Source organism: Castor canadensis, chromosome 13 (genome assembly GCF_047511655.1).
Source record: "Castor canadensis chromosome 13, mCasCan1.hap1v2, whole genome shotgun sequence".
NCBI classification, from domain to species: domain Eukaryota; kingdom Metazoa; phylum Chordata; class Mammalia; order Rodentia; family Castoridae; genus Castor; species Castor canadensis.
Window position 1 is genome coordinate 80,607,058 of NC_133398.1, and position 12,999 is coordinate 80,620,056.

At 38.1% G+C, this 12,999-nt stretch overlaps 1 protein-coding gene across 2 annotated transcripts in view; it reads right to left on the bottom strand.

Moving 5' to 3' along the window:
- The window catches only part of Gnaq (G protein subunit alpha q), a 254,207-nt gene that overhangs the window by 152,050 nt on the left and 89,158 nt on the right, over positions 1-12,999 (bottom strand). The window lies entirely within an intron of this gene.

The following is a 12,999-nucleotide window of genomic DNA, read 5'->3' on the forward strand; positions in this document are numbered from 1 at the left end:
GATATCACTCTTCCTTACTGCTGGGTACATGCTCTAAAAAGACTACCCACAAAGTGTATAGTTTTCGCCATTTTGTGCCAGTCCTACACACTTGGAAAAAGGTACCTTCATTCTGACGTTGCCCTGGACCAAAATTCCTAAAACTTCTGACAGGCTGGAGGCATGGCTCAAGTAGTAGAGCGCCTGCCTAGGGAGCACAAAGCCCTGAGTTCAAACTCCAGTTCCACCAAAACAAAACAAAACTTCTAACAGCATGGCTACTAGCCCCCAGGTTCCCACCATAATATGGAATATAGGATCAAGATCATTGAAAAAATTGAAATCAAAACTATTTTAACACCTAATATTTGTGTTTGGCTGGGGTGTACAAACACTCTCATACCATTGCCTTTTAAACTTTTTTAGTGGGGTGGGAAGGGGTGGAGGTAATGGGGCTTTTACTCAGGGCATAGTGCTTGCTAGGCAGTCAAACCCTTGCCAGACAGTGAAATGGCTAAAAAAAAGTCAAGAGACCAAATGCTGGCCCAGATTGTTTAATCACCTACATGGCTGAACTCTCATCACAGGATCACTCTCTTTTCTTGAAGGATTCCTTACTATTTCTCAGACTGGTTAAAGTCTAAGACACTCAGTATATTTTTTTAGCTCCAAACTATTATACTTTTTACCATAGAGGAAGTGTGCACATTAAATGAAACAGAAAACCCACTAACCAATGAACTACTGTTGCACAACTCAGCTCTGGTATCAAGTTTCAAGTCACTTTTCGCTTTAAACAAACAATAAAAGATCATAAGAAACATGCATAATAGTCTCGAAAGTAGTGTGGAAACAATCTAAAGGTATTTCCTTAGCAAATTCACATTAAGAAACATAAAATTAGAAAATAAATGTGTTCAAAAGAACAAATTTAAAATTATAATCACTACTCGTTTATTTGTATGATAAAAACTTTGTCTTACATACCAAATATTTTACACACCACTTTTTCCTCAGAAAACTTCTATTAAAAAAGAAAAGGAAAAGTGTTTTGATGATATTTAGGACTGACTTAAATTTCAGTATGTGACAAATACTCAGACTCAAAGGCATCTAGTTCACTCTGCTGCAGACAGGTCCTATGTTCATCCCCCAAACCAGTATAAATGTGGCCAACTTGGGATTCCTGGGTTGGTGCCCTCAAGTTCTCAGAGCTTTCCAAACTCTAAACAATGGTGGAGAGGCTCAAGCGGTACAGCACCTGTCTAACAATTGTGAGGCCCTGAGTTCAAACCCCAGTACCACCAAAAAACAAAGTCTTGGGGGATAGACTGAGCTACTGGCAAGCCTAGGATGCCAACTGGCCTACTTCTCATAAGACACAGTCATTTCAAAGTTTAAAGAAAAGTCAAAAAAATCTTGCAACATATGAGCAACTCTAAGAACAAATAAGGGAAAGAAACGAGGGCTTTCTATTTACTACGATCTGCCAAAGATGACTAGAAAATTAGCAAACAAATCTTTTTTGAGTGCAAAGGCCATTATCCCAACTTGTCGTGAAGACGCAATTTGGAAAAATCATTTCTCAAGTGGTCACAACTTTCCCTTGAAATTTCAGAAAGCACCATTCAAATCAACAAAGTCACCGGAAAATTTATATGCAGCAGAAAAACTGCTTGACTGTGAATTTTAAAGACACATAGCTGTACTATGTGAAGATAAGAAACCTGATTCAGTGTTTTCATCAGGGCTAATTTTTTTTTCTTTTTCCCAAATGGACAAGCATTGCTTTTTATATAGACATAGGAGCAATCACCGCAAAAAGAAATTATCACAATGGATCCCCCCTATACAATGAATATATCCTAATGAAAATGGGGGAACAAAAAGAAAATCCAGACAACAAAGGAAGCAAGGGAAGAAGGTACAGTTAAGAATGAGAGTATGGGTTTTTAGAAACAAGATTTGGGGCCTCGATGAACATTACTTTAATAAGCAAAACTGTTGTTTGCCAAACACTCAGCAAGCCCCACCCTAACTGTCTGCAATAGCAGATAGCATGACACCGCAATGACTCCCTTCAGCAGAGTCATGAGGGGCCAGTGTTTCTCATGCTCTCCCTCCATCTTCATGAAGCATTTGCTTTCTTGGTTCCAATACATATATTCTGCCTCACTAATTGAAAATAGAAGTAGTGTTTTAAAATTAAAGGGGAAAATCATACACTGGTTGGTTTAACAGAACAAGAAAAGTATTTATCTGATGTTTTGCCAGAAGTTAACCAAGAGCAGTCAAATGACCAGCTTCACAACTTCCTACTAACACATACTAAACTATGCCACAAGTATTTTAGAGGGTGGCCATCCAAAACTGTGGACATCTTGCTCAGGTCACTCTGAGCTGCAGACAGCAGTTTAGAGAGAATTTGCTCAAGCAGAGTTCTTTTGTGTGTTTGGACATATTAGTACCAATCCTTAGAGAGGTCACAATTCCTTTCTTTAAATCAAGCAGATTTCTGTTGATCAAGAGACAGGAAATACTTGGTATATAGTAGCTGAGTGGCAAATGAAGAGTATCACCTCCATTTAACGATGGGCAAAAACTTTCAATTCTTTCACAGACTACATAACTGAATTCTCACAATGCATCATAAAGTGTAGGCATGGCAGTTACCATTATTTAGGTAACAAAACCAGAGAAATTAATTTGCTCAATATCAGACCACAGACTCTGCTGTAGAATTAGATTTCAAATCAAGTTGTGCCTAACTCCAACACTTGTGTCCTTGTGTAGTACATAAAAAAACCCATCATGGTAAACAAATATTTATTTGTTCATTCATTCAGCAGAGTGGAACAATGTGTCAAACACTGTAAGAGGTTTAAATGATGAAGGCCCCACCTCAGCCCTGAAATGCTGTCATCCTTTTTTAAACAATGTGAATTTAGCTGAAGATAAACTGAGCTGTGGATGTGGAGCAAGTGGAAGAGCTGAAGATAAGCCGAAAAGAGTTTCTTCCAGATGAGATGGGTCATGATGCATATGTGTCCCAAGTATATGCTGATTGATGAAAACCATCCAGACACAGTCATTACTTATGTACACTATGGAGAGAATGTTGGTCTTCCATTATTTTAATTTTCCCATGTATAAATAGTACAGCGTCCAAAGGCCACTACTAATGTACAAGACAGACGTGTGTGTGTGTGTGTGTGTGTGTGTGTGTGTGTTTGTGTATGAGTGGGGGGGCTTGCCTGATCACCAAAATGAGTTGCTTCTCGTTTCCCACATTACACACAAATGAACAAAAATTTACATAGTAGGATCAAAATACTCTAGTTAACAAAAAGGCAAAATCAGCTGTCATTACTTCCTTACCTAGCTTCAGCAATCACACTGAGGCACACAAAGTGGTCTATTTCCACAACAGCTGGAGATCACACAATAAAGAAAGAAACTTTAGGTAAGCCCATTCAATCTAAATGCTATGGATAGTGAAGAGAGGAAACAGGAAAAGATTCTGGTGCCAAATCAGCAGAATTTGGGTGGAAGAATGTCAGTCCCAAAAGGGACTAGTAGAATCAGAAATTGGGGGACAGGTACCTGTGACTCACATCCATAATCCTAACTACTTGGGAGGCTGAGATTGGAAGAAATGTGGTACAAGGGCAAGTCCAGGCAAACAGTTCACAAGACCCCATCTCCAAAATAACCACAGCAAAATGGAGTGGAGGTGTGGCTCAAGTGGTAGGGCTTCTGCTTTGCAAGCTCAAAACCCTACACTCAGGGATTAGCTTCTCTCTCTCTCTCTTTTTTCTTTTTTTTGGCAGTACCAAGATTTGAACTCAGGGCTTCACACTTGCAAGGTAGGTGCTCTACAGCTTGAACCATACCCGATAGCCCTTTCTGCCATGGTTATGTCGCTTTTTGCCCAGGCCATCCTGGACTGCAATTCTCCTGTTTTACCCTTCCTGCCATGGCTAGAATGATAGCTACATGCTACCACATTCAGTTTTTTTCCATTCAGATGAGAGACGCACAAATTTTTTGCCCAGCCTGGCCCAGAACCACAATCCTCTTGGTCTCAGACTCTAGCACAGCTTGGATGACAGGCATGTACTGCCATGCCCAGCTATTAGTTGGGCTAGGGTCTCACAAATTTCCTGCAAGGGCTGGCCTGGAACCACAATCCTCCTAATTTCAGCCTCCCAAGTAGCTAAGATTACGAGTGTGAGCTACCAGGACTCAGCTTAGCTTCTACTGTTGTTAAATGAAATGCTAAAATGAGAAAGAACGTGGTCCCATGAATAATCATGAAGCCATACAACAGCTCCATCACCCTTCATAAGTGAGGTAGCTGATTTCTTTAAATGCCATCTTATTAATATAAGAAAAATAAGTCCCGTACTGAGCTATGTAGTTAATATAAGCTGAATAAGAACAATTTGAGGCCTTAAGAAAAAGGAAGATATTCATGTTACAGAAAACAAAAATTATTTGTATTTGTTAGGTAGGAAATCTACCTAACAGTTAAAGAAATGTTCTTCAAATACAGGAGAATAAATTCAGTGAAGTCCTGAAGCAGAAAGCCAAAGCTGAATGACTTATACTGCTCAATATTAAAACTCATTGCAAAGCTGAGTCATTAATACAGTTTAGTAGAGACAGAAAGATACACCAATGGATAATAATAGCAAGTCAGGAAATAAATACACATGTCACTCAACTGTAATAAACATGACAGTGCATTGTCCTAGATAAAGTATGGCCTATTCAATACATGATACTCATGAAAAAAATTAAAATTTGGCCTCTTCTTCACTCCATACTTTATAATCCATCTAAAACAGGTTTTAGATTTAAATGTAAAAATGCAAAACAATGAAGAATTTAGGAGACACACAACAGTTTACTTACATGACTTTAATGTAAGCAAAGACTACTTAAAAAGAACACAAAAGGGGCTGGCATAGTGGCCCATGTGGTACAGGGCCTGCCTAGCAAGAACATTGCTGAGAGGACTGGGGGTGGGGTTAGTTGGCTTAGCATGCATGTTCCATCCCCAGAATTGGGAAAAGCAAAAAAAAAAAAAAAAAAAAAAGACACCAAAGGGATTAATTAGAAGGGGAGAAAAATGATAAACTGGAATACAATTAGTGACATTCCTTCATTAGAGGAAGAATTAAGAAAATAAAAAGTAAGCCACAAAGTGGAGATGATATTTATAATATAAAAATATCTCAGCCAAGGCTCATATTCTTCATGTAAAGAATTCCTACAAAACAATACTAAATCAGACAGTCCAACAGAAGGTAAAATGTTTATGTATTTTCTGAAAGAGAACCAAACAGCCAATCAATGATGAAAAAGTATTCAATATGATTTGTCATCAAAGAAATGCCAATCTAAACAACAAGGTAACCTATCAAGCTAAAAGAAAGACAACATCAAGTGTTATCAAGGATGTAGAAGAATGACAATTGCCATAGCTAGCTAAGGGGAGTATAGACTTGAACATTCTGGAAAACTCTCTGGCAGTATCTATATACTGAAACTAACTCTACACATACTTTCTGACTTAGCAATTCCAAATCCTACGTATCTACTCCAAAGAACTGAACATATACATTCACCAAAAGACAGGCTCAGGAATGCTTATATTTGCATTATCCATAGTAGTCAGAAACACTCAAATTTATATTAATAGGAAGTATAAATAAAATGCAGCATATTCATAAAATGACATTTTATACAACCACACTGGCCAGTACAGTAGCTGCTAGCCACACGTACACTTACATGTAAATTAAAAAGAGTAAATAATAGTTAAATGTTCAGGTCCTCAGTCACACTGGCCACATATCATGAACTCAAAAGCTTCATGTGGCTAGCAGCTACCTTATTGGACAGGACAGACAGAATCTATTTTATCACCAAAAGTTCTACAAGAATGAAAATATATAAATTACAAGTAATAACACACGTGAATTCCACAAAGTTGAACACAATAATCCAGATACAAAGGAGTGCACAGTATGTACTTCAGCACCAACACTAACAGAACTAAACACTGTTTGAAGTCAGGATTGGAGGCTACCCTTTGGGGCTTGGGAGAATTGACTGGCATGGAGTGTGAAGAGCCTTCTGAGGTACATACCTTCTGAGGTAACGCTGCTCCACATCAAGGGACCTGGATAAGAATGAGCTCACAATGGAAGAACACAGAGCACTCAAATTGAGGACATGTGTGCTTTTCTGTATGTAGGTTGTACTTCAATAAAAAGGGGAAAACAATCAGTCTCTGTCTATTGCTGAAGTCTTTGTTTCAGAGCCTTCCTCTGATGAAAATGTACTCAAATATTCATACTAGATAAGTGATATGGCGTGCCTTGGGATTATGGATTAATTTTAGTCAAGGAAAAAGGATAAAAAAATCTCACATTCATCTTCTATTTTTAGACAGCTGTCATGGGTAAAAAATGAATAAAGAACTGCAATGGAACAAAGAAAGAGTGAGAAGAAAATTTGACTAGGAAGTATGTACAAGATATTAAAGGAGAAGAGAAATTACAAAAAGGGGGGTTTGAAAGCTGATGTGCTCAGTAGCAATTCAACTCCCAAGAGTAGTCCTGGAGAGATGAGAGAAGGTAGTCAACCAACCTCAGATAAAGATGGCTGACTCATCAAGTTGGCCATGAGAAATCCCCTTAGATAGAGTATTTATGTTTTTTAAAAAACTCTCAAAGATTTGCAGAAGCAGAGTAGCAGGCTGTCTATGGTACCCAGAAGCCAACAATGCAATTAAAATCATTGTCACCAAAACCACGCCCAAAGCCTGCATCTGAACACTGAAACAAACACCCCCAAATTGATTTATGTATTATAACTACTTATGGGATTAAAATGCAAAGAAAGAAAAATTCTCCACTGAACTAGAGACCATTGTCCAAAGGAATCTGCTGTTTTGTTTTTATTTTTATTTTTGCAGTGGGGGACAGTACTGATGTTTGAACCCAAGGCAGGCTATCAACCACTTGAGCCAGTCCTGATTTTGTGTTTGTTTTGGTGATTGTTGTTTTAATTTTCTAGAACAGACAAAGTTCAAAAAGGGTAGGGGCTTTAGGTTGTAACAAAACAATGTTAACCACAGCTTCATCTCTTTGGTAGAGTTTTGGAACAGGAGGAGAAGCAGGGGGAAAACTGTATTGGAAAGGATTTTAGAGGCTGCCCAGTCCATTCCTTGCTTTATTTTAGCAAAACTGCTTTGAACAACTTCACATGTTAAAAACACATTCTATCTGTGAACACATTCAGAAAAGGAGCTCTCTCTACCTCCCTTGGCATCCCATTTCAATGACTGCCATTCTGAGGAAAGATTTCCTTAGATACCTTCTAAATTTGGTCATGCTGTTTTCAGTTATTTTCTATTTGTTTTATTCACAACAATGGATGATTAGCAGTAATCCACTCTCTCCATGGTAACAATTCAAATAATTTTTACATATATTGTCTACTCAACCCTTGAAACAATTCTATTATTATCTGCTCCATTCTACAGATAAAGAAATTCAAGGTGTGAGTGTAAAGAAATTAAGGCTTAGGTAAGAAATGTGAAAATTCCAAGGTTATTTGGCAAATCAGGGCATGGCCTCAAACTCAGCTACATCCTTCATGTAAAACCATTACTAAGTCACTAACTCCTTTAATGCCTCTCACTACAGAATAAGAAATTATATTTTAGGGCAAATGCTAAGTTAAACTGGAGGGCTTGCTTCTACAGAGAATTCACATGTCATTATGTGTTATAAATTGTGTACTTTTGCGTTAGAGATTTGTGATTGCTGCCAGCATCATTCCCTTTCTTCTAACTGTACCCAGATGTCCCTCGGGGACTGTCAATCACACTCTCAGCCTTACCCTGCCCAAAGAGCTAGCACAGAATCCAGAACACACATTAGGCACTTTTTCCCAGGAATCTGAATCTTGAGTGAGTGACGGAAGAGTGAAACTGGCTGGAGTTCATAACTCTCACAGACCTGGATTCAAAGAGCTAGCTTCCCTCAGCTTCCCTCAGCTCTCCCTACGAACTCATATTCCCTATTTAAGTTAGCCCAGTTAGCCAACCACCTAAGTTAGACCAGGTTGCTTTCTAAGATAGACAGATAAAAATATATACAGTAAGTCCACCTTATTAATGGATTTTTAACAACCAATTTTAAATAAGCACAGCTGTACATATTACACGGCTCAGTTGATGGGGAGAAGCTTTTAGTCAGTCCTGCATTAGAGTCAGATGTGTTTGAATTATGTGATCTGCTGAATGTGTCCCTGCCCTAAGTTTGGTGAAAATCTGCCTCCCGAAAAGCAAATACTGCCCCCAAAGCACTTGACTTAAGTAATAAAGTAAAAACCTGAGATTGTTGGTAGGCGGCATGTCTTTAGTGGAAGCCCAGCAGCGTCATGGGAAAAAATGACTCAAGCATCCTCAGTACAGCTCTATACATCCTGAGCAACCGTGGTTTTTCCTCAGTGGTGGTCTTCTGGGAACTGTGTACCAGCAGGTACCAAGGATCTAATGTTATTTATTAGTTCTGCCTTTATCGTATGTTCATTACATAGGTAGAAAATATGAAAATAAATCAACCTATGGGCATTGTATAAGCTTAAGAAAATTCCCTCGTGTTCATCAAAGATAGGAATAAGTGATACGTCCTTCAGAATCTTGGCTGGTTTTTTTTTTCCTTCTTTGAAAAATGGAAAATGGCTTTTGTGATCTTGGATTTCCAAGAAGTACAGAAAAATTCAAAAAGCTTTAGATGTGTTAAATGAGGTGACTTTGCTGTGACAAGTCCTCCCTTAAAACTGTTCAGGGAAGACAAAAAGCACTTGGCACTTGCTCTCTCAGTGCCTCTACCCCATGGTGAAAGAGAAACACAGGGGTCAGACCCCAAGATAACTGGCTTATTAAATAGCAAAGGGAGATGCAGACTAGTTCATGAATGATTCTGGTCATCCGGACTCACAAGTCTAAAAGTGCAAACTAGGTTTTGGACATTCATTTGCATATATACACAATGAGACATGTTAGGAGATGGAACCTAAGTCTACACACAAAATTCATTTCCACTTCATATATACCTTACACACAAAGCCTGAGGATAATTTTACAGAGTATTTTTTTCTTGAAACAAAGTTTCACGGTGTGAATCAGTTTCAGATTTTGGAACAGTCTGGATTTTAGATCTTTAGATTAGGGATATTCAATCTGTAGAACAAAAGGAAAGGTGAAACTGCCTACTCAACAATCACACAAGGCTGAGTTCTCCTCAACAGTTATCTTAAGTTCACTGCATGAAGCAGCAGTGACTCAGGTTTTCTCTTCTGTGGAACGGCAAAGGGGGCAAAAATCTATTGGTACTTTGACAGTGCTAGAAGAATACCAATTTCACAGTTCACGAAAATCATAAATCAACTCCAAAGCAACAGAGAGCAGGATCCCTGTCTGGAGTAATCTACTTAAAAAACCTCCTATGATGTTCTGATGCTTGCTTACTGCAAGGTAATTTGCACTATGAATAACCAGCAACAAGCAATGCAAGAATAACACCAACTTCCAGGTACAGACAATACATACAAAGAAATCAGGGGTTCAAAACCCTGTGGTCTATTTCCCCAGGGTGTAATTCAAGACGGTTCCTTAGCTACATTAACAGAGAGATGCTGTAACTCTTCTTTTTTTATTAAGACCCAAATTCAGTACCAAGACAAAGACGAATCAGAGGTGCATATCTGTGTACGACAGGAAGACATAAAATAACAGGGATGGAAACTCATCCTTCCAGAAAGCAATAAATGACAACAGAGTAATCTCCTGGTCAAATGCCTTGCAACAAGCAGAGCCTTAAATGTATCTATGAATTTTAATCAAGTGGTAAACGTTTATTCTCTTTTATCATTAGCTGTGAATGGTTGTATTCAGACAAAAGGCAAAATAATATATAGAAATAAACAAATCCAAGCTCATAATACATTCAAAGTTCAGTCCTAAAACACATGCTCTGTCGCTTGGGTTTGGCAAAGAAATTCCAGGAACTGGATAATGGATACATGTCTGGGAAGAGCTAAACTTGATTTCAGTAAAAGTTTGCACCATATTACAACTTATTACAAGTGACTATTCCCGAGTCTGCAATCCCTATAACAGTGATGTTTATAAAAAGGCATGCAATGCTGTGCCATTTGGTCCACAGATTGTGACCTGGGCTCCCTGACCATGGTTTCCTTTCAGCTAACCAGCAAGACTCCCAACTCAGCATAGTAGCTCTTCAGCAGGAGCAAAAGAAGTTCCAATGTTCTAGTGTGGCATTCCAAAAACTAGAACCAATTTCACGAACAAAGCTGTTAATAATTCCCGCTACTGAACAGGCCAGATAATTTGCAAATTCAAAGACACTCAGTAATAATGGAAAATGTTTTATTTATGCTGCCGCCTACAGACTACAGCCAACATATGGCAGGTGCTGAGAAGTCTTTCTAAAAGCAAAAATGGTTGTTTATGGTTATCTATTTTATACCTTTAGTAATACAAAATAATGTCAGAATGTGCTGCTTCCAGGTACTTGTTAGTCACATACTCACCATATCCTTTATATTATTTATAAAATACAGAACATATAACTTTAGCAGGAAATTTCTATAGAAAATTCAAGTCAAGGACTGGAGACATGGCTCAAGTGGTGAACCACCTGTTCAGCAAGCACAAGGCCCTGAGTTCAAATCCTGGTACTGCAAAAAGAAAATTCTAACCAAAATACAAAATATTTTCATTAAGTAAAGATTATAAACATGAGAAAATAACTTCAAATTTAGCCTCAAATCAAAAGCTTTTACAAACACTTCCCGAGTCATTTTCTAGTCCTCTTCTAATTTTACTCAAGATAAATTGTTGAACTTCTTCCCTCTGATCAGTCCTTCCCCTTTTCTGGATGGTAAAATTCTGTTTAGCCTTGATTAAATGTCTGCATCCTTTACAGCACAAGGCACTTAATCCATGACTTCAACAGATATTTACTGATTTGAATAATTATTCAAAAACTTTGGGGGAAGGAGAGATTTTCAGTTGTTGAAGCTCATAAAATGATTTACCTACTCATAAAACACTTATTTTTTGAGCACTTACAACGTACAAGACACAGTGCCAGAGACAATAAAGAAAACAAAGATGAAACTGACATGAGATTTATTTTTAAGTAGTTTAGAGTCTAATCAGGAAAATATGACCAGTACCCAAATCACCACAACAAATACAGGCTGGACAATTACATAAAAATACTCCAGAATGGGTCATGGCAAAGTAGGGTGGGATTCCTCAGCACTTTGTGGGAGGAGCAGAGAGGACCTCTGGGAGGAAAAGGCAGTTGAACAGGATAGAGAAGATATTATTTACTTCACAAACATTAACAAAGGCAAGGAATGGGCAGAGTTTAGAAAACTATGAAGCAAAGAGAAAGTGATAGTTTTAGAATACGAACATATCATGTAGAGGAAATGGAACAAATGTAAAACCACTCTATATTATGAATTAAAGGGGATTAAACATCTGAGGAATTTGAAGGTCATCACACACTGATGTCACAATATTGGACAGCCTGTCAAATCACCAAGAGACATGGGAAGACTTCATAGGATAATTGTGGTATCTGGAAAACTAGTATTATTAATTCTTTATGAAGTCATTTTCTAAGTGAACAATATTCAACTTAATTAAGTCTACTTAATCAGAACTGTCATGAGGAGCTCCAACAACACACAGTATGAACATTTTTCAATGTGTTATGTGAATAAGGCATAAATCCCACCCTGACTTCCCCATCAACATGACTGCATAATAAATGAACTTCCTATAAAATCTAAAATCAGGGCAAGATCCTGAAGGACTCTTCTGAAGCACCTAAGAAAGAAGATTTTGGGAGGAAACTTAGAGTATATCAAATTACAACATGTCAACTGGCATATGTTTGTGTGTGCATATACATAAATAATACACACAACACACAATGGTAACTCACTTCATCATCTTACCATCTAGCTGATGATTGGGAAAGTCGCTGGCATAAAAACAAAAACCTTAAGAACTTACACAATACTACAAGGAAACAAGCACGCCACCTATTTCAGAACCTCAAGACACTGAGATATCTTGGAGGGAGAGATGACCCTTGTACTTTAAAATCTACCCTGCTTAGGTGTTTCTAAGCAACTTACTTGAGTTCAGGTACCATGTTCCTAGGTTTAGTCTGCCAGTAGTTTTTCACTGATGAAACCAAAAGCAGGAAGGATTTGTCACAGAGGGTCTGTTACTTGTGGAGACTCTTACTGACAATTAAAAATTAAGTACAACTGTATCAATTAGATAAGAAACTGCCAATTCATTCCAAGGAACCATCTAAGAAAAAGAAATGCCTGACTTTAAAATGATTTGATATATTTAGAAGCCTTTGGATGGTGCCAGAGATGAAGGTACACAGAATTACCTTGTTTTACCTATGGGTTCACTTTTGAGTTAAATCTCAGTTTATGAGTCGCATGCAGCACTCCAATCTTGCTATTCCCTACTGACCATGGCAAATGGAAATATCCTTCACAGAACATTCATCAAGGGTACTAAGAGAATGAACATTCTTATTGAAGGTTCTGAAATAATCACAGGTACAAATCCAATGTTTTGTCAACAAATAGGGAGGCTTACTATAAGCTCAACACTTACAAGCTCTAAGGAGCAAAGACTGAATCCACTGGCAGATGTATACTAAGGGATGTACTGATTAACAGAAGGGAAGAAAATGGATAATAAAGACATTACTATAAATTCCAAATAGATTTCCCTCCCCTCAGACTCGGAGCACCTCTAACAGGCTGCCATGCCCCTGCCTACGTGTTTCTGGAGCATTTACTCTAACATGGAACCCCCTCCAGATGCGCCAGTCATGTTTGGTACCTTACCTCTAATATTTAGAGGGT